The sequence below is a fragment of the Megalopta genalis genome, chromosome 3 (genome assembly GCF_051020955.1).
Source record: "Megalopta genalis isolate 19385.01 chromosome 3, iyMegGena1_principal, whole genome shotgun sequence".
Lineage (NCBI taxonomy): Eukaryota > Metazoa > Arthropoda > Insecta > Hymenoptera > Halictidae > Megalopta > Megalopta genalis.
In genome coordinates, this window is record NC_135015.1 from 24,133,296 (window position 1) to 24,160,652 (window position 27,357).

Below are 27,357 nucleotides of genomic sequence, written 5' to 3' on the forward strand. Positions count from 1 at the left end.
TCGAAGCGATGTAACTTCGCGAAGAAAAATCGTAGCCTCGTTTCTTTTTTTTTAAATCGAAGGGGAAGAATCGAATTTTATTCGACGCTGAACGGCGTCACCGAGAAAAATTTTACAAAGTCCGTGCGTTTCTTCGAACTCGGCAGTTTTTTACTCGACAAACATGGTCGCAGATTTAAACGGTTACAGCGGCGAGGGTGCGTTGTTCTTCAAATTCAGAAACGTTCAGCGTCGAATAAAATTCGATTCTTCCTCTTCGATTTGAAAAAAAAGAGACGCGGCTACGATTTTTCTTCGCGAAGTTACAGCACTTCGAAGCGACCCTTGCATTTTTCTCGCGGAGATTTCCAGAAAAATGCAAGGGTCGCTTCGAAATGCTGCAACTCCGCGACAAAAAATCGCAGCCGGGTGCCGCTTTTTTTAAATTAAATGGAAAGGATCGAACTTCGTTCCACTGCGAGCGGCATGCCCGAGAAAAATTGTACGAAGTCCGTGCGTTTCGTCGAACTTGACAATATTTGATGCGATAAACGTGCTTTCGCATTTAAAGGATCACGGTGGCGAGGATGCGGCAGACTTAAAATCCAGGAAGATTGTCTAAAAGTAGAGGTTTCGAGCTTTAATTTAAGAAAAAACTCATCGTCCTACGATGATTTCTCGCGGAGTTATCGTCGGTCGAAGTTGGCCAATTTTTACCGAAAATTTCGTGATGCTGTAATATCTTCGAGCCAGATGTTCCGATAAAATCCACCCTGCTCGCTAAAATCGTGGCGATTACGTTGGATAAAATTCTACGGTACCCCGGCGCACCCCCAAAACATCACCGTGTGTCACTAGCTACCGGGACTCGCGAGTTCTATCGGATGGATTCACGACACTGATCACCAAAAGCGATGGAAAGATCGAGAAACCGCTGTCGCAGCGAGCGCTGTTTCGGCGTTTCAGAGATCCAGAGATCCAGAGATCCGAGAATTCAGGGTGGTAGTTGAACCCTCCCGTCACATATTTCGCTGTCACTCGGACCCCGTTCGGTTCCTCGACAACCGTCACTCGAGAAAACCAGCGATACTCGTCGAGCGCCGACAATTCCAAAAAATAATTTCATCGTTCTAAAGCATCGTTCGCTTCATTAGAACTCGATGTCTCACTTCCGACTGTATCGAATTCGTTTCTCGTCGCGTTCCTCTCGCGACGATCGACGACGTTTCTGGAAAAGGGTGAATCATAGGGCTGTGTACAGCCACCTCCCGGTAAATCATTCTCGACGAATCGTTTCTCGCACATTGTCCGCGGATCACAAAATAAACCTCGATTCACGGCTAACGGGAGAAAATCGGCGAATATTTGAGCAAAACCGCTTTCTAATATTCTTTGAATATTCTTTGAATATTCTTTCAATATTCTTTCAATATTCTTTGAACATTCTTTCAATATTCGCAAGACCGACTTTCGATATTTAACGACAAGCGTACAATTAGGATGTTCATTACTCCACAGAGACTCGAATTACATATTTTCCGTCTACAAAACGAAACGAAAAGGAACTAAATTTTTCAAAAAAAAATACGCACACAGCGTGCGCGCGTCCACGGCTAAAAATAATCCGCCGAAAGAGTTAAAAAAAAACTTCACTCGAGGACAGAGCAACGTTCGTTAGAAAGCACTTTAGTCGACGATGGAATCGTGTCCGAACGTCGACGAAACTAAAATCGAAACTTCCGAATAGACGTATGGTACTCGTTTCGCCCGGTTTCTTTCCGGTAAAAAGACCCTTCTTCCGTGCGAACGTCGTCGACTCGACCCCGTCGTCTTTCCTCCGTCAGAACCACCCCCGGCGTCCCACTTCCAAGTACATTAATCCGTTAGATCGTTCGTTCGTTTCGTTGTTCCCGCGACAATATCACTCTTTTTTTTCGTGAGACAAATGCGGGACCATTTGGACTCTCGGCGCGGCAGAGCGCAGGGTTAAAACATCTGCCAGGGTTCGTCATCGCGCGGATATCACTGCTGCGATTTCCCGGTCCCGGGGAAATCGCTCTCGGGAGCGACCCGATCTTAGGGACAGCGGAGAGAAAAGAGAGATAGAGAGAGCGAGAGAGAGAGAGAGAGAGAGAGAGAGAGAGAGAGAGAACAGAGGGTCATAGAGTCGTCTACACGTTGCACACCACCGTCACTGTCTTCGAAGGAGGAGAAGGCAGACAGAGAGAGAGAGAGAGAGAGAGAGAGGGAGAGGGAGGGAGAGAGAGAGCAAAGAGGAGCATCATTTAGCTCCCTGTCTGCGAATGTTCACGGCACGGCACTATTTCGAAAAATCATGATCGCTTTATCCTGGTCGTAAAATCCTGGTCCTGGGTTCTCCGGGTCCAAAGCTCCTCGCCGCTGCTCTCGATCCGAGTCCAGAGATCTCGGTCCCAATTTCGGTCCCGACATCGCTCCTGACTCCGGTCCTGGCTCCGTTCCTGGGCCCGACGTCGCTCTCGCTCGCGGTGCCGCTCTCGTTCGGGGTCGGTAAAGCTAGGTTGGTTAACGGCGAGCAGCAGCGTTTCCTCCGGTGCAAGCCGGTTGGACGTTGCCAAGGAAGGTGCTGGTTGGTCGGCGGCGCACAAAGACCATCGCAGAAACGCTGTATCGCCGGTATTTTGGTTTTGGCTCGGCTCGACCCGCGCAGTTCTGGGAGTGGAGTTCTAAAAACAGCAGAGGTAAGTCCTGCTCTCCCGCTGGCTGCTTAGCTGGCCGATCTTCTATCGCGCGCGCGTTTCGTCTCGTCTCTTCTCGTCTCGTCGTCTCCTCTGTCGCGCCGCGAGCTGCCCGCCGAACCCTCGCTCGAACTTATCGCAAGCTCTCTCGCAAGCTCCGGGATTCTATCGCGGACCGGGCCGGACCGGGCCGGGCCTACGAGCCGATTTCTCTGCGGCGAGAGAAATTGAGGGCCCCCTTGGGATCCGATCTCTCTCTCTCTCTCTTTCTCTTTCTGTCTTCTCTTTCTCTCTCTCTCTCTCTGCTTTTCTCCCTCGATTTATCGCCGAATTTTCGCGGCCCCTGCTTCTGCGATCCTGCACTTATGCGATTTTTCTTTAAGCCTCGATCTCTGCTTCTCTCTATATGTATTTTTCGTTATTTAGTTCTCTCTTTATTTCTTTCCAGGTTTCTCTGTTTCTCTCTTTCTGCCTCTATTTTTCTCGACTTTTCTGCCTCTATTTTTCTCGACTTTTCTGCCTCTATTTTTCTCGATTTTTCTGCCTCTATTTTTCTCTATTTTTCTCTATTTTTCTCTATTTTTCTTTATTTTTCGATCTCTATTTTTCTCTATTTTTCTCTATTTTTCTTCATTTTCTTGTCTCTATTTTTCTCTATTTTTTTCTCTCTTTCCCTATTTCTCCGCCTCTCTCACGCTCTTTGTCTCTATTTCTCCATCTTTCTCGCGCTCTCTTTCTATTTTCTCCGTCTCTCTCGCTTTCTCTCTCTATTTCTCCGCTCTCTCTAATTTTCTCTCTATATATATTTCTGTCTCTCTCGCGCTCCCTCTCTCTCTCTCTCTCTCTCTCTCTCTCTATTTCTCAGTTTCTCTCTCTCTCTTATTTCTCCGTCTCTCTCCCTCTAGTTTTGTCTCTCCACTCCTCTCTGCTTTATCTCAGCTTTTCCTCTGCTTTTTCTCTGCTTTTCCTCCGCTTTTTCTCTGTTTTTCCTCCGCTTTTCCTCAGCTTTTCCTCAGCTTTTCCTCCGCTTTCCTCCGCTTCCCTCCACTTTTCCCCGCATCCCTCCACCATTCCCCGCCTCTCTGATCCTCCATCTCCCTCACCCTCCGCGTTATTTCCTCACTATGCCGAATCTCGTCCCAGCGTGTGCTCTCCTCGGCTTCCTCTTCGCTCGGGCGATGTGTTTCCTCTTGGTGGCTCGCCGCGGACAAAACTCTTAACACGACTAGCCGATGCGATCGCTTCACCGCTCTTCTTATAACTCGCATACTATGCCGCCGGTTTCGTTCCCAGAACGCACCCGTTCCCTGACGAGAACCTTCTTCTTCTTTTAGGCACCCGCCTCGCCCGGCGCGGATTTATTTCTTCACCGGCCGACATTATTTTTGGGATCTTTTCACGGATCGCGAACACACCGTCCCGACCCGTACGCGCCGCTTCTTCATCGCTCGCCTCGCCTCGCCTCGCACGCTTCGTACGCTTCGCTCATTCCGCTCGCCTCGCTCGCTTTATCCGCTTCCTACGCTTTAGTAGCGGCTTTGCCCGGCGACGCTGCTTCTTCCTCCGCTTTACCCGCTTTGCCCGGTTTATCGGCTTCGTCCGCTTTAGCGGCTTTATCGGCCTTCTGTCTTCTCTGTTTTCGCCATTTTCTCGGTTTTCGCCATTTTCTCAGTTTCCTCGGTTTTCGCCATTTTCTCGGTTTCCTCGGTTTTTTTTCGCCATTTTCTTAGTTTTCTCGGTCTTCGCCGATTTCTCGGTTTCCTCGGTTTTTTTCGCCATTTTCTCAGTTTTCTCGGTCTTCGCCGATTTCTCAGTTTTCTCAGTTTTCGCCATTTTCTCAGTTTCCTCGGTTTTCGCAATTTTCTCGGTTTCCTCGGTTTTTTTCGCCATTTTCTCAGTTTTCTCGGTCTACGCCATTTTCCCAGTTTTCTCGGTCTTCGCCATTTTCTCGTTTTCCTCGGCTTTCGCCGATTTCTCGGTTTCCTCGGTTTTCGCCGAATTCGCCCGAATTTCGTCGCTTTCGTCGCGTCAACCCGCGCTCCACGCGCAACCCTTTCGACCGGGGATTCGCGAGGCTCCTTCGCCAGCTTCTTCCCACGCGAGCTCTGCCTACGCGGCTCTCGATCGTTCCACGCGTGTCACCCTTAGCTTCCGTCCGGCTAGGCACGGATCACGCTCGCACGTGGATCTTCCGTTTCGACGGCACAGATCGATCTCCTCCTTCCCCCGAAGGGGCTAATTTTCTGCCACGGGGCTTCTCAGGCCCGCCGCGAATCACCGCGAGACACGAAAGCATTCCGACGCCTTTCAACCCCTTGCCGCCCCGCCGCCTCCGTCGCCGGTTTCTTTACGATTACTGTGATCAGAAGTTTCGCTATTCGTTTTCGCGCAGGAAACGAGACTTTGTATTTGTTGGGTGTGTTCGCGTTTATTCGAATGAATTTTCCTTCGGATTGCGTGCAACAATAGATAATTTGGGAAGAGGGTACTAGTCGATGTTTTATACAGTAATTTCTCGCTAATTCGTGAAAAAGAATTGCGCACAAAAATGGACTTCCCTTCCCCGATTGAAATATTGTAATATTCGTAATTGTATAATAATTGTATTGATTATATAATACGCGAATTAGAGAGAAATATTACAATAATATTTATATAATTATATAATAACTATAGAAATATTACAGTAATATTTATATAATTATATAATAACTACATTACTTATATATTATATAATATATTATGTAATAATTATATTGCACCTCGTTTTTATAATTGTTGACAATTGGCAATATATGGAAATGAGCCGCGAGACTCATCCTAGATCCTAGATCCGCGATTCTAGATCCTAGATTCTATATTCTAGATCCTAGATTCTAGATCCTAGATCCTAGATTCTAGATTCTAGATTCTAGATTCTAGATTCTAGATCCTAGATTCTAGATCCTAGATTCTAGATTCTAGATTCTAGATTCTAGATTCTAGATCCTAGATCCTAGATTCTAGATCCTAGATTCTAGATTCTAGATTCTAGATCCTAGATCCTAGATTCTAGATTCTAGATTCTAGATCCTAGATCCTAGATTCTAGATTCTAGATCCTAGATTCTAGATCCTAGATCCTAGATTCTAGATTCTAGATCCTAGATTCTAGATCCTAGATTCTAGATTCTAGATTCTAGATTCTAGATTCTAGATCCTAGATCCTAGATTCTAGATCCTAGATTCTAGATTCTAGATCCTAGATCCTAGATTCTAGATTCTAGATTCTAGATTCTAGATCCTAGATTCTAGATCCTAGATTCTAGATCCTAGATCCTAGATTCTAGATTCTAGATCCGCGATTCTAGATCCGCGATTCTATATTCTAGATCCTAGATTCTAGATCCTAGATCCTAGATTCTAGATTCTAGATTCTAGATTCTAGATCCTAGATTCTAGATCCTAGATTCTAGATTCTAGATTCTAGATTCTAGATTCTAGATCCTAGATCCTAGATTCTAGATCCTAGATTCTAGATTCTAGATCCTAGATCCTAGATCCTAGATCCTAGATTCTAGATCCTAGATCCTAGATTCTAGATCCTAGATTCTAGATCCTAGATCCTAGATTCTAGATCCTAGATTCTAGATCCTAGATTCTAGATCCTAGATCCTAGATTCTAGATTCTAGATCCTAGATTCTAGATCCTAGATTCTAGATTCTAGATTCTAGATTCTAGATTCTAGATCCTAGATCCTAGATTCTAGATCCTAGATTCTAGATTCTAGATCCTAGATCCTAGATTCTAGATTCTAGATTCTAGATTCTAGATCCTAGATTCTAGATCCTAGATTCTAGATCCTAGATTCTAGATCCTAGATCCTAGATTCTAGATTCTAGATCCTAGATTCTAGATCCTAGATTCTAGATTCTAGATCCTAGATTCTAGATCCTAGATCCTAGATTCTAGATTCTAGATTCTAGATTCTAGATCCTAGATTCTAGATCCTAGATTCTAGATTCTAGATCCCAGATTCTAGATCCTAGATTCTAAATCCTAGACTCTAGATCCGCGATTCTAAATCCTAGATCGTAGATCCGCGATTCGGTGAACTCGTTCTCGCCCTCGTCTCATTTTCCCGCCTTATTTTTCTCGTTCCCCCTGTTCGATGCCCGATTCGCGTCGGGGACGACGCAGGGGCGCGGATCGATCGACGGATCTCGAGATCTAGCCGACGGATCTGCTCGCGAAAAGCGCGGTTAGGTTCGTCAAGGTTCGAACGAGCGCGGTGCCAAGAACACGATGATCGCGTCACGCGGTTAGTCATGCCGATGTGTAACCGACTGGTTCGGACCAGATCACGTGACGCGATCGATTATGTCGCACGGTTGCTCGATCGATGTGCCTAGATCAATGGCGAACGAGCGAGGAGGATCTATAGGCGGTCGTTGCTTGCTTTCCATTAGCTTTTTTTCCACGGCTTCGATTTCTTTTTTTTATATTATATATATTTATTATATTATATTTATTATTGTATTATATATTTATTATATTATATTTATTATTGTATTATATATTTATTATTATATTATATTTATTTATAAGCGAGCCTGCTTGTAAACCAAAGGGCGCGGATTCTCTCGGCCGCGGATAAATAAATGAAACCAGCCGAGATCCTTCGAAACGGACGATCCCCACCGGCCGAGTATGTGGATCGCCGAAGAATGACCGCGTCGCATTCGTTTCTCTGGCCTCCGACGGTCACCTTGATCACGATCCAAATTGCTGATGCGCTACGACACGCGCCTAGCTCCGGTCCAAGAGCCCTGTTAACAATGGCCGCCCGACGCTGTGCAACGCCGACGCGCGAGATCATCCCGTGCTCTCGAATTCCATCTCGTCGACATTCTCGAGAAATTCGGGGAAAACATCCCCTCGGGATTACGATAATTTCTTCCTAATTCGCCCCGATGCGCTGATTGCGCGCTAAGAATGGACAATTTGGGAAGGGGATATTTTATTTAATATTATGTATATTTTTTATATATATATATTATATATATTCGATATTATTATATGTATATTATAATATATTATATATATTTGATATTATTATATGTATATTATAATATATTATATATATTCGATCTTATTTTATATGTTATAATATATTATATTATATTATATATATCCAATATTATTATATATTTTAAAATATGTGATAATATCGAATATATATATTATAATATATTATATTATATTATATTATATATATCCAATATTACTATATATTTTAAAATATGTAATAATATCGAATATATATAATATATTATAATATATATAAAATATATAATAATATTGAATAATATCCCCTTCCCAAATTTCTCCCTAATTCGCGGCGAGATTACGCACAAAAATGGATAATTTGGGAAGGGAATATTATGGAATATTATTCAATATTATAACATATTTTATATATATTATATATAATATATATTCGATATTATATATCTTATATTTATATTATAAGTAATTTCTCCCTAATTCGCGCCGAGATTGCGCACAAAAATGGATAATTTGGGAAGGGAATATTATTCAATATTATTACATATTTTATATATATTATATATAATATATATTCGATATTATATATTTTATATTGACATTATAAGTAATTTCTCCCCAATTCGCGGCGAGATTGCGCAGAAAAATGGAGAACATTGCAAAAGGAAACCCGATTATTCGATGCTCGCGTCTCGTTTTCCTAATTGCCAACAATCGACAACTACAAAAACAAGTCTCAAAACTCGAATTCGGGAGAAATCACTGTACTTATTCGAATCGGTCTCTCGAATTATTCGAAAACGAGGGGGAATCGGCTCCCCGACTATGCTCGAGCCCGCTCGGCTCGGCTCGGCGCGGCACGACGCGACTCTAAAGGCCAAGAGTAGTTTACACGTTGGATTAGCTCGGCACTTTCACTAGCCTCCTTTACACGCGTGTTTCATCCTCGTTTCACCTCGCGTAATCTGCGAGAGAGTTATTTTCAGGGTAACTTTGCGGCGCGCGCGAAGGGTGAACGAGGATCAATTCGCTCCTCCGCAACCAGTCCGCTCGACCACCTTGAAACTGTTATAGTGATCGGTCTTGTACCCTTTCTCGCGCGCACCTTTTCCCGCCTGTTTTAAAGACGCGGCCCCCTCCGACACCCGGACCGAGAGTGTCCGCCGTTTGTCTTTTTCGCGACGAACGTTTTTTCTCCCGAAAATGAACGACGATCGGAAGAGAACGGCCCCCCTCCCCTGTTCACTGGTACCTCAGATTTCTGCGAGCTATCGATTAACTATCGGAGATTGACCGGTTGCAATCTCTTTGTAAAGTGTGCAAGTTGTCCGTGATTATTACACGCTTGATTTTCTTCGGTTTCCGCTGAAATACTAATTAAACTAAACTACGATTAAACAATGTGTACTTTAACGGAGATTGTCGAAGTATACTATCCTTCTGTCCGGTTAAAATGGGCTTAAATTTGGTCGTCAGGATCTCAGAAGTTGGCTCCCGAAATTTAGGAATTATAGTTGCATAGAGAGAGAGAGAGAGAGAGTACCTATTATGGAACGCTTTTTAGAGTACCTTTTATGGACGATTTTGTAACAATTGAAAAGTGCGTTATCGTTGAATATTTAGACTACTTGTCGGATAGATCGACGAATCGGGTGAATGAAAAAAATATGGCCGGGATAGCAAAAAAGGGGTAGCAATCGTGCGGTGTTCCATAATGGGTACTTCTACCCTAAAACATGTTTCTTCACGGTTGCTCGTTGCGGAACACTTATTCGCGCGATCGAATTTACGAAGAGAAGTGTTCCAAAATATGGCTACAATTTTCAGATTATTTTTACATTCTGTATCACAGTCAATTCTCTCCAATTTTCTCTCAGCATCCAAACAAAAATTTGCCAAGAGAAGACGCGATTATTCGTTCCTCGCGGCTCCTCATTTTCATAGTTTCCAATTATCACCTAATCAAAAAATCGTCCATTTTCGTTTAGAAGCGCTCGGGAAAAAATTAGGCAGAATTTACGCGCAACTGTTCCAAGAAAGGGTCGCGACCGAGCTGGGCGTTCCATTCTAGGTACTTTCGCGTAAAAGGCCGACAATAGACGGTCGAAACGGTCGAACCGCGTCGACCGCGAAGAAGAATCGAGGGTTTCGGTTACGGGAATGGGTTCGAGCGGGCCACCGATATCGAACCTGTTGCTCCCCCGTGGTCGATCGCGTTCGTTACCGTTTACTGTTCCGCGGAACAACGCGGCTGGTCTGGTCGGGGGGCCACCCCTCGTTCTTCTCTTCTCGCGGTGCGATTCACCCGATGACGTCACCTCCGGACGTTTGGTCTCATTCTGAGGCGCGTTGGTCGGGTGCCAAGTGCGCAGACCGCACGTGCCTCGGTTAAATGGCACCTTGTGCTTGCTCCCGTCGCGGTCGTTTCGTCTCGTCCCGTCTCGCCTCGCCGCGCCTCGCCTCGTCCCGCTTCGCAACGCCTCGCGATGGCTCGCGACGCCTCGCAACGGCTCGCGGTGGCTCGTGAGGGCTTGCGACGGCTCGTAGGAGCTTGCGACGGCTCGTGAGAGCTTGCGACGGGCGAGAGTTCGCGATAGCTCGCGACGGCTCGCGAGGGCTTGCGACGGCTCCCGACGGCTCGCGATGGCTCCCGACGGCTCGCGATAGCTCGCAACGCCTCGCGAAAGCTTGCGACGGTTCGCAACGCCTCGCGATAGCTTGCGACGGCTCGCAACGCCTCGCAACGCCACGCGATGACTCGCAACGCCTCGCGATGGCTCGCAACACCTCGCAATGGCTCGCAACGCCTCCCAATAGCTCGCAACGGCTCGCCTCGTCCCGCTTTGCAACGCCTCGCGACGGCTCGCAACCCCTCGCGACGGCTCGCAACCCCTCGCAAAACCTCGCAAAACCTCGCAAAGCCTCGCGAACCCTCCGCGCCTTTCGCGATACGATCGCCGAGCAAACGTCGTCGCGCAACGCAGATTTCGCTCCCGAATTAGCCCGGTCCGCGCGCCGCCTGCCGAGCTATCAATTAGTTATCGTTGAACCGGTTGATCGGATCAAAGTCTGACGAAAGTAAAGAGTATCTGGGGCCAGGTCCAGAGGCCGACATGCAGAGAGACGCTCTTATCGAGAGTCTGCCGACGCGCGGGACACGTGTGTGCTCGCGTGCTTTCCGAGCGATTCGAGATTTTCCAGCGTCGTGGCAAGATGTTCCGCGGCCGAGGCCGTCGGGCCGAACGGATATCCGGTAGAGCACAGACGCCGCTTGGACCTCGACGTCGTTGACGGAGGGATAGATAGACAGACAGGGTGGCAGGGCGCAGGCTGCACGCCTGCCTCCTCCTCGTGTAGGGACCCCGACTGTCGTTGATCGAGAGAGAGAGAGAGAGAGAGAGAGAGAGAGAGAGAGAGAGAGAGAGAGGAGATTCGTCGGAGTCGCGGAGGTTTGGCAGCCACCTGGTATTTTCCTTCGAGCCTTTCCTCCTCCGGAGGAGAAGTTACGTTTCCCCTTCGTTATGTTTCAATCCTTCGGGGACTGGTCGACGTATCTTGAAACCAGAGTCTTCGAAGCATCGCTCGAAGCGCTGTTCCAGCGTGAAGTGTGGGTTTCTCCCCCCTTCTTTGGGATCTTTTTCTGGGGAAACTGTGACGAGAGTGGTGCAGTCGCATTTGCCACAGGTTTATTGGGGTTAAACGATTCAATAAACGTATTTTCGAACCGATGCTCCTCAAGAAAATGTAGAAACGAAAGAAACATCGATTCACGCTGGTACAACCCTCTTAATCCGCGCCAAACCTTGCGAAATTCTAGTTAAACCTTTTCTGAATTTTCTCGCACACTCGCAGGGGTTGATTTAAAAATTCAGGTACATATTTTGGAACCTATATTCCTCAAGAAAGCGTAAAAATGAAAGAAAAATCGATTCTGGCTCGAACACCCCCTCGAATCGCGCCAAAACTTCTCAAAATTCTAGTTAAATTCTTTCTCAATTTTCTCGCACTCCGCAGGGGTTGATTTAAAAATTCAGACACATATCTTCGAACCTATATTCTTCAAGAAAGCGTAAAAACGAAAGAAAAATTGATTCTGGCTCGAACACCCCCTCGAATCGCGCCAAAACTTCTCAAAATTCTAGTTAAATTCTTTCTCAATTTTCTCGCACTCCGCAGGGGTTGATTTAAAAATTCAGACACATATCTTCGAACCTATATTCTTCAAGAAAGCGTAAAAACGAAAGAAAAATTGATTCTGGCTCGAACACCCCCTCGAATCGCGCCAAAACTTCTCAAAATTCTAGTTAAATTCTTTCTCAATTTTCTCGCACTCCGCAGGGGTTGATTTAAAAATTCAGACACATATCTTCGAACCTATATTCTTCAAGAAAGCATAAAAGCGAAAGAAAAATTGATTCTGGCTCGAACACTCCCTCGAACCGCGCTAAAACCTCTCAAAATTCTAGTTAAATCCTTTCTCAACATTCTCGCACTCTCGCAGGGGTTGATTTAAAAAGTCAGACACACATTTTAGAACCTATATTCCTCAAGAAAGCGTAAAAGCGAAAGAAAAATCGATTCTGGCTGGAACACCCCCTCGAACCGCGCCAAACCTCGCGAAGTTCTAGTTAAACTCCTTCTGAATTTTCTCGCACTCTCGCAGGGGTTAATTTAAAAATTCAGGTACATATTTTGAAACTTATATTCCTCAAAAAAACGTAAAAATGAAAGAAAAATCGATTCTCGCTCGAAAACACCCCCTCGAACCGCGCCAAACCTCTCAAAATTCTCGTCAAACCTCTTGTGAGTTTTCTCGCGTACTCGCTCCAAGGCTTCCCGAAGTTTCCCTCCGTAACGTCGCGTACCGAAATCGCCTCGCAGCGTTTCTCCGAAGCGTTTCGCTCTGCTCGCCGCTGTGAGATCGTCTCGAGGGTGAGGCCGCCGCGTTCGATCGGTCTGTCCGCGATCGGTCCGACTGTGCCTCGCTATCGTCGGAATAGTCGCGCAGCTTTGATTGGGCCGGTCTGCCTCGCATCGGAGGATCGCAACCCTTTGCGCCCGTTTTCCGTTGTAACGGAGTGTGCAGTGGTGCTCGGCGTGTGCTCGCGTGCTCACGAGCTGGCGAGCGCGCTGACGAGAGCGGCCGGGTCGCTCCGGAGAAAGCGGGAAAAAAAGCGAGGAAAAAAGGGAACGTTTAACTAGACGCGCGGATACCTTGGAGCAGAGTAAAAGGGATGTCGGCCCTCGTGGTCTCCTTTTGCTCGATGGTGCGAAGGAAAAACAATGCAGGTAACAAATACCTTCGGAGAGCCGCGATCGATACCAATACACCCTGACACTGTGCGCCGTTCACCGGTTTCCTCCAGACGTACCGACGCCTCTTCTTCGGCTCTGCTCCGGTCGATTCCAGTTCGATTTCGTCGATCCGGAACTTTTCATCCCTTCGCGAGCCGTCGCGACGCCGACGTTTCCGAATCGCGGCAGACTCTTGCGAATTTTCTGTAAAACTGGTTCGGATATCGCGATTCGACACAGTTCGCGCGGATCGCACTCGCGCGTCTAACGCGGGAAAATCGGTGATTTTTTTTCAGAAAAAAAAATCAGCCTTTTAAAAGCATTTCATATTTTTATATCCGAGCGCGCAAGATTTTGGTAAGAGATAGAGGATTTTTAGGATTTCACAGAGGGTTTCTTTCGAGTGTGTAAAGTATAAATGAAATATATTATCAATTATAATAATATACAAAGTGAAAAAGGGAATTAAATTTTTTGAGAAGGTTTCGATACTTCTTCTGTAGTTTTTTACAGTTTGAAATTAGGCTTCAACCCCTTGCGCTCGCGCGACGAGTCTGTGGCGCCACTAAAAATTATTATATAAAATACACTTCTCGAAATAATTGTAACAGTGTCAGATTTGTTATATTTATAAAAGAAAAAAACCGTTAAAACATTATACTCACCAAAATAGGCTCGATTTCATACTCATCGAATTCATAAACTGCACCGAATCGCAAAAAATGAAAATACCGTAGATCAGAAAACATCCTTTGGATTTCGAATCGAAATAGAGCTCAGACTGCAAAGGGTTAAGATAGAATTAAATAGCTAAGAAATAGTGCAAAGGGTTAAAATGGAATTAAACAGCTAAGAAATAGTGCAAAGGGTTAAAATGGAATTAAACAGCTAAGAAATAGTGCAAAGGGTTAAAATGGAATTAAACAGCTAAGAAATAGTGCAAAGGGTTAAAATGCAACTAAACGGCTAAGAAATAGTGCAAAGGGTTAAAATGCAACTAAACGGCTAAGAAATAGCGCAAAGGGTTAAGAAGTGCAATTAAACGGCTAAAAGATGCCACAAAATGTCAGCGTTGGAAACGTCGCGTTCACCGTCGTTTTCAACGAAAAACCGAGATCGTCTCTTGGAAGTTTCGATGTCCCAATTTATCGAGAAGCGAACGCGGAGCAGGTTCGCGAACATTAAACCGAGGAAATTGAATTTCGTGCATGAAACGAGCGCGGCGCGGCGCGGCACAGCATCGCGAGAAGACGCGCGGCGGCGGCGGCGTCCTCCGCGGCGACCGAAATCGGCGACCGTAGCGCGATCAATTCTTCAGGAAAATCCGGCAAAGTCGATCTTCGTTAGCGCCGGGAGAACGATGCTTTGGCTTTAACCGCGTGACCCGGTCGATCGTGCAGTCATCTCGTAAATAGCCTCGCGCCCGATAGAATGACAGAAACGAGAGACGGCCGAGTGAAACGGAAATAGACGTCGGTTCCTCTGTAACTTATTCACGAAATAATCGGCATTGCGATTAACTACGTTTCAACGAGTCGATTAGCCGGGACCGTCGCCCGACGTTTCACCGATATTTCCCTTCCGGTCCGACGACGGATGAAAACCGACGGTTCTTTTCCCAATTTTAGCGTCCTCGCGCGAAGATTTTCGACCGCTCGGAACGCTCGAATCCCGCTCGAATCCCGTAGAAAACCCGAAAAAATCGTCGATAGCGACTCGATAGCTCTCGGTTAAGCTCGCGGAAGCAAATTGATCGCTGGACAGAGATTTCGAGGCTCGAAAATCCGCGGTCGCGTCCCCTCGCGCGCCGCGATCTCCGCTCATTTATTTATTCGTTCTCCGTTTTCCGAGCGTTTTCGTCCGCTCGGAACGCTCGAATCCTGTAGAAAACCCGAAAAAATCGTCGATAGCGACTTGATAGCTCTCGGCGGAACTCGCGGAAGCAAATTGATCGCTAAACAGAGAGATCTCGAGACTGGAAAATCCGTGGTCGCGTCTCCGCGCGCCGCGCTCTCCGTTCATTTATTTACTCGTTCTCCGTTTTTCGAGCAGTTTCGTCCGCTCGGAACGCTCGAATCCCCACAAAACCCGAAAAAATCGTCGATAGCGACTTGATAGCTCCCGGCGAAACTCGCGGAAGCAAATTGATCGCTAGACAGAGATCTCGAGACTGGAAAATCCGCGGTCGCGCCTCCTCGCGCGCCGCGCTCTCCGTTCATTTATTTACTCGTTCTCCGTTTCCCGAGCTTCGAACGCTAAATCCGCCGGCGGATCACGGATTCTGGAGCTCGCCGGTCCACGGGATATCTTTCGGGAAGCTCCCTGTTATCGGGAGAATACCGGCGAATGCCAGAAACGGGTTTCATTGGACGTCTCCTTCGCGCGCGAGCGGATCGTGTCGACGACGGAGCGAGAAACGCTGCTTCGCCGATTGTGAGAAATAAATTCCCCGTTTCCTGCCTTTCACCCCGGATCACGGGATCCCGGAGAGGAAAAGACCGCCGTAGAGCCCGCGTTAAGGACATTCCTTTCCGAGCGGATACCGATGATCGCGCGATCGGTGCCGCGCGGAGCGGAGCGCCGCGAGTTCTCCGCCGCGCGGAGGTCGCCGAGAGACAGACGGCTGGGACATCGAAGGTTCAGGGCTGGCCAGATTTTCCGTGGAAACGGTAGCGACCGCGACTGTCAACCGCGCGGACGTTATCAACGGCGGACAATGAAATCCGCGATATCAGCCGCGGTGCCCAGGGAATATTAATTACTTATCTATGTCCCGTTTCTCGCGTCTTTTCGCGCTCGGTCGGCGAGATCGATAGGCTAGGATATATTGAACACTTGCCTGCTGGCTCTCTCTCTCTCTCTCTCTCTCTCTCTCGCTCTCTCGCTCTCTCTGTAGGTGTGTGGTTGTGTGTCTGTGTCTCTCTGTGTCTCTTTGTCTCTCGCTCTCTCCTTCTCGTTCGCTCTCTCGACGGGTTAGGTTATCCGACCTCTGTAGGGGGACAGCTACATTGCAGCTCATGCATAATACATACGATCCGACCTGGAGTAGATTTATATTTACCCGCAGCTGGGATAATTCGTTAAATATCGACAGGCATTGCCGGCTCTTGTCGAGCTTTTTTCGCCTAGACGATGATTCGACGGGACGTTTTATCCTCGGTTTCGTCTCGTCTCGTCTCGTTTCGTTTCGCCTCGTTTCCAGTTCGTCCCTTTCTCTCTCTCTCTCTCTTTCTCTATCTTTCTCGGATTCTTCCTTTCCGTCTCCATTTCGCGTCCCCCCGGCACCCCGTTCTTATTCCCTTTGGTGGCGCGTATCGGCTGTCGCTTCTTCAATTTGCCCCGCTCGCGTCGCGCGACGACCGACGGACAACGAATGGAACACGATCGGCGCTCCTTTAATGGATCATGTCTCTCGTTAGGCTGTTCCTAAGGATCGTGAAACGAACGCGTTTGTTGATAGCGATACCGAAATTACAGGGGTGCAGGAAATTCGGACGAATTTTCTTCCGGTTTCGGAACAAAAATGGAGAGAATTTCGGAAGAGGGGATGAGGTTGTTGTTGAAGCCTTGCGAATCGGTTTTGTAATTGTTGGCGAATTGGGGACTGTAAAAAGGAGCTGGGAGGATCGAACAATCCTTTTTACAAATTGTCCATAATATTATATTATAATATATAATATATTATGTTACATATATTATATTACAAATTATAAGCTGAGGGAAAATTGGGGAGAATTTATTGTACAGTGATTTCTAACTAATTCGCACTCGGATCGCGCATAAAAATTGACAATTTGGGGAGAGGGGATGAGGTTGTTGTCGAAGCCTTGCGAATCGGTTTTGTAATTGTTGGCGAATTGGGGACTGTAAAAAGGAGCTGGGAGGATCGAATAATCCTTTTTACAAATTGTCCATAATATTATATTATAATGTATAATATATTATGTTACATATATTATATTACATATATTATATTACATATATTATATTACAAATTATAAGCTGAGGGAAAATTGGGGAGAATTTATTGTACAGTGATTTCTAACTAATTCGCGCTCGGATCGCGCATAAAACTTGACAATTTGGGAAGAGGGGATGCGATTATTATTGTCCGTTTTTATAGTTACAGTTCGTCAAAGATCTATAAAAAATCGTCAACAATATCAAATAATCGTATCTTCTCTTCTAAAACTCTCCATTTTTTTATGCGCAGTCTGAGGGAGAAATTAGATCAGGAAAAATTAGGGAGAAATTATTTTATATCTATACTTGAATCTTCTCGCGCGATATCCTCTCTCTCTCTCTCTCGCTCTCGTTCTCACTTACTTTCGCGTTCTAATAATTTTCTAACGAGAACCCTCTCGGGATCCTCTCTTCGTCCCCTTACGCGATTCTGCTTCGCTGACGCGCACGATATCCAGACGCGGGCGAAAATCCGCTCGAACACCGCTCGCAACAGATCTTTGGTCATTCTTTTTCTTCTGTTGCGCCCGAATTCCTCGTACGATCCAACTGTCGATAAATAATTGCGCGGATACCGGTAACCGCTCACGCTGCGAAGCGATCAACATGCAACAAACATCGGCAAAGCCGCTTGGAATACATATATATTTTCTTTTTTGCTTATTGGATCGTTCGGAAAAATGCTTCGTTCCTTCGCGAGAAAATGAAAGACGGATGCTTTTTATTCTGATTTATATAAAAAAGGAATAATAGCATAGAAAAATGTTAAACGAAAGTTGGCCAACTTCGATCGTCGATAACTCCGCGAGAAATCATCGTAGGACGATGAGTTTTTTCTTAAATTAAAGCTCGAAACCTCTACTTTTAGACAATCTTCCTGGATTTTAAGTCTGTCGCATCCTCGCCACCGTGATCCTTTAAATGCGAGACCACGTTTATCGCATCAAATATTGTAAAGTTCGACGAAACGCACGGACTTCGTACAATTTTTCTCGGGCATGCCGCTCGCAGTGGAACGAAGTTCAATCCTTCCCCTTTAATTTAAAAAAAGCGGCACCCGGCCGCGATTTTTTCTCGCAGAGTTGCAGCACTTCGAAGCGACCCTTGCATTTTTCTGGATATCTCCGCGAGAAAAGTGCAAGGTTCGCTTCGAAGCGCCGTAACTTCGCGAAGAAAAATCGTAGCCTCGTTTCTGTTTTTCCAAATCGAAGAGGAAGAATCGAATTTTATTCGACGCTGAACGGCATCTCCGAGAAAAATTTTACAAAGTCCGTGCGCTTCTTCGAACTCGGCAGGTTTTTACTCGACAAACACGGTCGCAGATTTAAAGTGTTACAGCGGCGAGGATGCGTTCAACTTAAGATCCAGAAACGTTGTTTAAAAGTAGAGGTTTCAAGCTTTAATTCAAGAAAAAAGTCATCGTCCTACGACGATTTCTCGCGGAGTTATCGACGATCAAATTTGGCCGACTTTCGTCCAGAATTTGTCTACGCTACAATTTCGTTTATTTGATCGAGCAGATTCCGCGGCGGCGGCGCGTTTCACGGAAACGCCACAGAAATTGTTTCTCGAATTGTTTCTGGCCGCGCGCGCGTTTTTCACCCCCGCGTTTCACTCCCACGGGCCACACCGCCCACGCAACCGTGAGATGTTTATACGCGTGGACGAACGGATTGTTTGTCTAGGATCTTCCCTCGGCTGACGGAGAGAAGGAACCGGAACCGTTTGCGGGAGGGTTAAAGGGAGAGCCGGAGCCACCCTTTATCCGGGCTGGATCCACGTGCTCCGGCCCAGCGAGTCTCGGGCCGCGGCCGGCCGCGGTCACTCGAAATTCTCCGGACATCGAAATAATCGCCGCGCGATTCTCTGCGAACCGCGAGTCCGCGCGAGTTCTCCGCGTCGGTCCGGATGCCGTTCATTGACGGCGCATCGGAACAGGAAGGAGACGAGCCGGCTAGGAATAATGCACTTAGCGAAAGCAACAACAGGTATTTTTGACGACCTAGATACCGATCGATCGGCTCGGCGGAGCCCCGGTGCTCCTAGGCGCTTCGGTTTCGGCTGTGAAAAGCCCTGAACCCCGCCGCGAGATATTATATAACGCCGCGCGGACAATCGAATCCAAGGCGCGTCGGTGGCGATGCTGAAACGCGCCGCGGAGATCCCTCGATTCAATTTCATTTCGCGCAGCAGCTGTCGGACGCGCGAATGCCTCGCGAATAACCGATGCAACACGAGATCGCCACACATCATCACGGCCGAGCACACACACATACCCACGCTTCGTCGCCGACCGTCGAATTCGACGGGGCCCGTCGCCCCGGTCCTACCCAAAGAAAGAGTTGAAATTTTCAAAAAACGAGCCTCTCGAGTCGAGCGGAAAATGCTCGGTGAAAACGGCCATCGAGAGGCGCCGCGTATGCGCGCGGACACAGGGGTAATGACCGGATGAACAGCGCTCGAGTTTTCAAGATTCCTTAATCATTCATGCACACGCGGAGATTACACAGGAATTAGACGCGATTAATTGGATTCGGCACCTCTTGGCCGTGTCTCGGGCTCGCGAGCGCCGAGCGTGTTGCATTGCGTTTTATTCGAGTCGTTTTTATTGTTATTATTAGTATTATTGTTGTTCGTTAACGCTGGAACTACCGAGCCCTAAACGCGGCGGCTAATTATATTGTTTTATGGCAACGCCAAGGCTGGGCTTGTTTAACGCTAAAACTATCAAGTTGATGGAAATGACCAATTTCATATCTTGTATTTGAAAATTGCAGAAATTGTAAAGACTGTTTCACAGGGAACGAGTGAATCGATTTCTTAATTCGAGTATTTGCTGTGTTAAAAATTGTGGAAAGTGTAAATAAATTCGGTCTTGTCTTTTTTCTCACAGAGCAGGGATATTCTGTAGATTTAGTGTTGAACATCCTGGGATTTATACTATAATATATTATAATAATATAATATAATATATATACCTCTCTCGATAAAGAGGACATTTTATAATATTTAATAATATTATATAATATAATATATATAATATTATAATATTTTTATATTATATAATATAATATATAATATAATATTGTTATATTATTAATATAAAATATCCTCTTTATCGAGGTATATATATTATATTATTATAATATATTATAGTATAAATCCCAGGATGTTATTATAATATTATTAAATATTATAAAATATCCTCTTTATCGAGGTATATATATTATATTATATTATAATATTATAATATTTTATAATATTTTTTATAATATCATAAAGGAAACTAGAACTAGAACTATAAAGGAAAAAATCAGAAACCATCTTCTTTTCGAAAAAGGTTCTTGAAGCTAAACTTGAAGCTAAATTAAATGCTATGACGCGAAATACATAATACGGTGACGCCTGACGCTCGCCAACGGGATAGAAAAATCGGACGAATTTTTCAAATAATTTACATCGACGAGGACATGGAAAAAATTCGATCGCGATGCGGGAAACTGTTTACGGGAAAAGAAAGGAATGTAACGGAACCGAAAGTAACGCATCGTGCAGGATAAAAAAAAGATTCCAAGTTCTCGTAGACTCGGTTTCTAAAGGAGGAGGAGAAGGAGGAGGGAGATCCCCGGCACATTTTGGCAATTTCACCTTTGACTTTTAGCGGTGCTCGGTCGGCGAAACGGCTGCAGAAAGCCGCGGAATATTTCAACGATTCCTTATCGATTAGAATATTTTTAAGATTACCGAGAGCAGCACACCGATTCTCTTTCGGGTTCCCGGATTTCTCTGCGTTCCGCTGCGAAACGGCCACGGTAGAAGAGATATATACAGGGTTCCCCGGAAAGAATCATCCGATTTCAAAAATTTATATTTTAAAAAATTACATACAGAAAATTATAATTCAAACACGAATATAACGGGGAAAATGTATGAGCTTTTGTTTACAAGCGTTCAATATGACTTCCTTTCGTTACACGTATGATATCGTTGCGATACGAAAGTTCTTGCCAAACACGGTGTATAATGTATCTCTGGTAATTGTTTGTACAGCATCACAAATGCGTTTTTTCAGTTCATTTACACTTGTAGGTAAAGGGTGGTACAAGGACAAGATCCTTCACAAATCCCCAAAGGAAGAAGTCGCATGGGGTTAGGTCGGGTGATCTCGGAGGCCAACTTGTGTAGAACCATATTATATCGGATGAACTGCGACCAATCCACAACGGTTTGGTACATGAGAAAAAAAATAATAAAAAGTAAAACTCGCACATTTTCCCTTTATATTCGTGTTTGAATTATAATTTTCTTTGTGTAATTTTTTAAAATATAAATTTTTGAAATCGGATGATTCTTTCCGGGGAACCCTGTACTATACCGTTTGCATATTCGTTTGAACGATCGTCGTCGTCGTCGTCGGCGGCGGTGTGTGGTCGTCGAGACGCACGAAACGACGAGTTACCACCGTTTACCGCAACATTGTTTCGCGGTAGCTGAACGGTAATTCCCTTATCTTGCCCGGGGAATTATACTATCAGTCTGATCGATAATTGTAGTTCGGTAAGCGGCGAAGAGAGAGAGAGAGAGAGAGAGAGTCTATAATGTGATCGTTATTTTCATCCTGCGACTTACACTTTGGGAAAGCGAAGCTACAGGCCTCCGTGTGTAGAACGCCGGTCGGATTCTTTAACCGTGCGTTATTTCTGGCCGGCGAAATATTAATAAAGTGTAAAGATACCGCCACCTTTATTGCGGCGCGGCTATCTAAACTTTTTGCGGACACGATTTACGTCGACCGTCGGACGCCATTTAATGCACAGCTCGTCGTCGCGGCCGTCGCGCGGCACCGGCAGAGCATTTATGAATGGCCACGTTCGACGCCTTTTCTTCCGAACTACTACTGTATATTCCGTTTCGTTGAAACCGCCACTCGATTCGACGCGGCATCGAAGTTGGTTACAACGGACGCGTGCATCGATGATAAAACACGAGGGGAGGGGGTCTGTTCGGGGGGAGGTACGGTGACAGAAATGTTCGGACAATAGAACGGTCGCTCTCGGTTTAAAGTGCCGGACGTTATCTTCGTTGATTCGTGCAATAAATCGTTTCGCGTATGATTCGTCTTCGATTGAGCTGTGATTACAGGTGAAAAGTATTTGCGTGACGGATGATTCTGATATTGGAAGTTCTACTGTGTGCTCGAAAGGCGGGAACGACGGAGATGAGAGAAGACGAGAGAAGACGAGAAGAGAAGACGAGAGAGAAGACGAGAGAAGAGGAGACGGATTAATCGGAGAGAATAGGCTTGAAAAAGCAACAGCACCGATCGAATATTTCTTTTCGAATTGGTCGTCGAAGTGGGAAGAATCTCTGATCGAGACAGATCGCTGATACGAATCGACGAGAATCGATAACGCGGCCGACGATTAAGAGGCCGTTGTTTAGCCGAATCGGTCCGCATTGGTGGAATCAGTCGGATTTGTTAAGCTGAAAGTCGAGGATGATAAAGTCATTGAGCGCGCGGTCGAAGCTGGAATGCCAGCACGACCGTTCTGGCTGGAAGTGGCGCGCATGCGTCGCGCAAGCAGCGTCACAGCAATTGGTTCGACGGCGTCTGACGTCGATCTCCCGAGCAGCCAATCAGCGGCCGAGCCTGGTCGACGTTAGTTCGGCGTGCCGTGGCTCGCTTCAGAGGCGAGGTGGACCGACTGGTATGTGCGACACGGCCAGCCTCCCCTCCCTTCTCTCTTTCACTCTCTTTCTCTGGATCTCTCTCTCTCTCTTTCTCGCTGTCTCTCTCTCTCGCTCGCGCGCGCTCTCCGTCTGATTCGCTCGGTCTCTCTTTCGCTCGTTCCCCTGTTCTCCACGCGACTTCCTCAAATCTTTATTTCAGGCTCGACCGCGAACTGGTCGAGGCGCGCGGCCCGCTTTTTTACCGTCCGATACGACGCTTCTAAATTTGAATCTTCTACGGAGCAGTGCGAATCGACGGCTCGCCGCACGTGAAAAATATTTTAAGAAAGCCGTGCGTGTTTCTAGTCACCGTTTCTAGTCAGCCAGGATATTCTAACCTAGCTAACCTGATTTCTGGCCGAGCTCTGTGTGCTTCTTCTACCCGTGATATCGCCTCGCTTCGAACGACGACGAAGACGACGACGACGACAGCCGACGGTTTACGCGAGTGTGGTTGCTACTGTTGCGACTGTTTCGAGTGTGGCAAAAGTTTTGTTAATAAACATCGATCCAAGGGAAACCGCGCGAGGAAGACCGCGAGTTGTGTGTCTCGATCGAGCAAGAAAACTATCGATACACACGGGTCTCCCGACGATACGTGAACGGACAAGGATTAGAGGAGAGTGACAGAAGAAGGAAAAAACGAGAGGAAAGAAGAAGAAGAAGAGAAGAATCGGGACCGAGAAAAGCTTCTTTTCGATATCGTCGTCGTAGTAGCTGCCGTGTGTCGTACGCTCGTCCAAGTCGTTTGTAGTCTCGCAGTTAGTTAGTTAGTCGCTGTAGTCGGCGTAGTCGTCGTCGCAACAAATACGTGTTCGACGAATACGAATACGAATCGACGAAGATCCGGCGTGCGAAGTGACGCGTGTTGATTCAATCGGCAGAAACGAGTGCAAGTTGATTCGTGCCAAAAGGTTCGTGCGTCTTGTTTCTACGTAAAAGCCGCCTTTAAAGAGAACTTTTGTTTTGATCTTAAAGTTGTACCGTACCTCTCTTTCGCGAGGGTGTTAGTGGGGAGATATCGATCGCGGGACCATTGACGTCCGTTCTGGAGAACGGGCTTTTCTCCTCGCTCCTTTGACTAGGCTAACCTCCCGATAATTGTATTTTCTCGCTAGCAGCTACATACGTACACCGTATATATATATATATACATATATACCCTCTCTACGTATGTGCATGCATATGCATAACCGTGTGCATGCATGTACACGCGCGCGTGTATACGTATACGTGTTATACACAGATGTGTCTGTAGATATTGCATATCGTCGTACGCGTGTGCACACACACACACACGTATGACATAAACGCGGACGTAGTCGTAGGATATAGACGTAGTAGTCACCGAACGTAGTCTCTCTGAAGAACGTAGAGAAGGCATACGTGTGAATATAATACGTGTACATATACGTACAGGCGCGCACACACACGTACACGCGCGAGCGTGCACATCGACGCGCGCGCGCGTGTTGCATTCCGTGTGTACCTGTACGACGAGCGACGAGAATTCGAAAAAGGTTGAAAGAGAGAGAGAGAGAGAGAGCGAGAGAGAGAGAGAGAGAGAGAGAAACGTGTGGCTGTTATCGAGTAAACTGTTTTCGCGATGGAGGCTGTATCCCGTATCTCTGGTTCGACGTTTACAGAAAACAAGTGGACCGCCAGGCGAACGTAGTAAACCGCGCGCGGCGACGTCAGGTTATAATATCCTTCATGGTAATCCACAACGTAATCGACGCAGCACACCGCGGGGCCAGCATTTTACCGAGATAAATGGGAATATTTTAATACGAGGAACGCGCCCGTGGCACCTCGTCACCGAAACAAGAGCAGCACCCCGGCAACGATATCCTCCGATCACGAGATCGTGATCGGAACATCTGTGAGGAGTGCGCGCGCGATCTCGCCATCTTTGTTTTCTTCGTATCGATTCAGTGCGCGGCAAGAGAAGATCGATCGATTGGTGAACGGACGTCGAGATGCTCGACTGATCGAGTTCGTATCGAGTCGGTGAGTTAACGTATCTAAAATCCACACTTCGATTCATTCTTACGATCGTTATTGATTTCATTCGGTACATGTTGTTTCGGCGAACGTTCGAACGTTCCCGCGCTGATTCTCGCCCTACGATCGAACCAGCTACGATCGATGTTCGATACGAGAATCGAACGGATCGAGTCGTGCGTAACAAGAGACGGTTTTCACGACGGTGGAAGGAGGCGAAAAGGTCTCGCGTGACGTACGCTTTATTTATTGTTACGTATTTATTCGGCGAATTCGCCCTTCGTTGCGAAGGACAAATAAAAGGAAATTATTGAAAAAGAAATTAGTGTCGATTTCGTCGCAAGAGCCAGCGTTTACCTCGACAAGTCGTGATATTGCTTTCATCGAAATCGGTGCATCCAATTGAAGGTAGCTTCGACGTTCGCGCGTCGAACCGGCCGCCATTTAAATCTCCCGCCAATTCCGTTGCAACTTTGTCGTCCGGCGAGACAAATATTATCGTCGTTCGATCGATGTTCGATACGAGAATCGAACGCATCGAGTCGTGCGTAACAAGAGACGGTTTTCACGACGGTGGAAGAGGCGAAAAGGTCTCGCGTGACGTACACGCTTTATTTATTTTTATTTTTTTCGGCAAATCGACGTAGACGCCCTTCGTCGCGAAGAACAAATAAACGGAAATTATTGACAACAAATTAGTGTCGACTTCGTCGCAAGAGCCAGCGTTTACCTCGACAAGCCGTGATATTGCTTTCATCGAAATCGGTGCATTCAGTCGAAGGTAGCTTCGACGTTCGCGCGTCGAACCGGCCGCCATTTAAATCTCCCGCCAATTCCGTTGCAACTTTGTCGCTCGGCGGAACGAATATTATCGTCGAACGCGCGAAACGTGTAATAACGCGTATGCAGAGAACCGTTCGTACCGACGCGGTGTTATCACAGGGATGGCGCGTAACACGAACGGGGACCAAATTGCGCGATAAATCGCGATCACCGATAGGCGGATCGAAACCGGCCGGTAACGTTTCTTTTTTTTTTCGTTTCAAGCTATAAGTTCAATTATTATTCAAGGTAGATCGGTGATACACCTGTAACGAGAAAACGTTCGATGGGACATGGCGCACGACGTACATACATATATAGGAGGAAATACACGCTCTGGTCGCTGACCCTCGGTTCTCGTTCTGCGCTGTTGTATTATAAACCGAATTCGATCGGACGACAGCTCGAGCGGCAACCTGCTCCTCCTCCGTCTCCTCCACACCTCTTCCTCCAGTTCTCGTTGCGTTCTGTGTCCCTATTGTCACCGCCGGAGAAAGCTCTACCCGCTTTTCCCGTAAACCTCCCCTCGATGCTCGCAGCATCGTATAGGCAATAATAATAATAATAATAATAATAATAATAATAATAATAATAATAATAATAATAATAATAATAATAGGCAATAATAACAATAATAATAGGTAATAATAATAATAGATAATAATAATAATAGGCAATAATAACAATAATAATAGGTAATAATAATAATAATAATAGGCAATAATTATAATAATAATAATAGGCAATGATAATAATAATAGGCAATAATAATAATAGGCAATAATAATAATAATAATAATAATAATAGTTTCGCGATGCAGAAACTGGTCGCAACGGCGCTCCCTCGAATTTCAAAGGTCCGCTACACCTCCGTCGTCGCTCCTTCTTCTTCTTCTTCTGCTTCTTGCGCCCTTCTCGATGGGCCTACAGTCGCAGCTAGAGTACGCGAAGTGAAATTTTCCGCGAGAATCGCGAGATTCGCCGATGGTTTTATCGAGCATTCGTATACCTGTTGCGGCAAGTATATCGCACGTATTCTTTGCTGCGTGTCTAAGAATAGCTTGAAAGGGTGGTTTTCCGAAACCGTGTCTGGTTCGCGGCGAACATTTCTTCTCTCTCTTATTCGCGAACTTCGTTGCGACTGCGCGAACGGTTGCTTTGTTTTTATATTTCTTGCTAGATTTCTTTCATTCATGTATATCCAGCCGGTAAGCGTAACTGATTTTTTGTTTTTAATAACCGAGGACAAAACGTTCGATTTTCAATGACGCAGAGAGACAGAGAATCGGTATTGCGTGGCAACGACGGAGGTCTTTCGCCGGCCGGGTAAATGAACAAATACGCGCAAGAAATGACAACACGAACGTCGAACAGAGGACGATCGCGGATGAATTGTTGCTATTATTTCACTAGCGTACTATAGTTGGACGGGGTCTGTCGTCTGGTCGATGCCACGGACGGAGCACATCGTCTCATTATATATTTGTGCGGCTCTCTCTCTCTCTCTCTCTCTCTCTCTCTCTCTCTCTCTCTCTCTCTCTCTCTCCGGTGTATACGCTCCTTTCGTTTCCTTTTATTTGCCGGTCGTTCAATTTATTTGTTTATTTATTCAAACGGTCGCGATAAACCCGATAGAGCACGAGATGATTCCGCGACGTTCGTTGGCGAGTTTCACAACGAACCAAGAAGGAGTTTGCGTTCATTCGGTGTCGCTGTAACAACTCGTGTCTTGAAAAATCGGCGCGAATCGAACTCGATCGAATTCGATTCGATTCGATCGCCGGCCCTTCGTTTCGCGCGG

The 27,357-nt window shown here is 46.2% G+C and overlaps 1 protein-coding gene and 1 long non-coding RNA gene across 9 annotated transcripts in view; one reads left to right on the top strand and one right to left on the bottom strand.

Annotated features, from left to right (window-relative positions):
- Mef2 (myocyte enhancer factor 2) overlaps window positions 1-27,357 on the top strand; it is a 67,875-nt gene that overhangs the window by 27,600 nt on the left and 12,918 nt on the right. Inside the window, exons 1-2 of one of the 8 annotated variants that reach the window (XM_033473431.2) lie at window positions 22,872-23,644; window positions 24,377-24,740. The exons of 5 other annotated variants lie outside the window; for them this stretch is intronic. The gene's annotated coding sequence lies outside the window, so the exon portion shown is untranslated. Of the gene's footprint in view, window positions 1-22,871; window positions 23,645-24,376; window positions 24,741-27,357 lie in introns of those variants that run through there. 2 more of the 8 variants (XM_076520457.1, XM_033473433.2) reach the window with 2 other exon arrangements.
- Window positions 13,446-13,865, bottom strand: LOC143259189 (uncharacterized). The gene is made up of 2 exons (XR_013033028.1): window positions 13,703-13,865; window positions 13,446-13,602 (listed from the first exon to the last, which is right to left on the bottom strand). It is a non-coding gene; the product is annotated as an uncharacterized LOC143259189 (long non-coding RNA).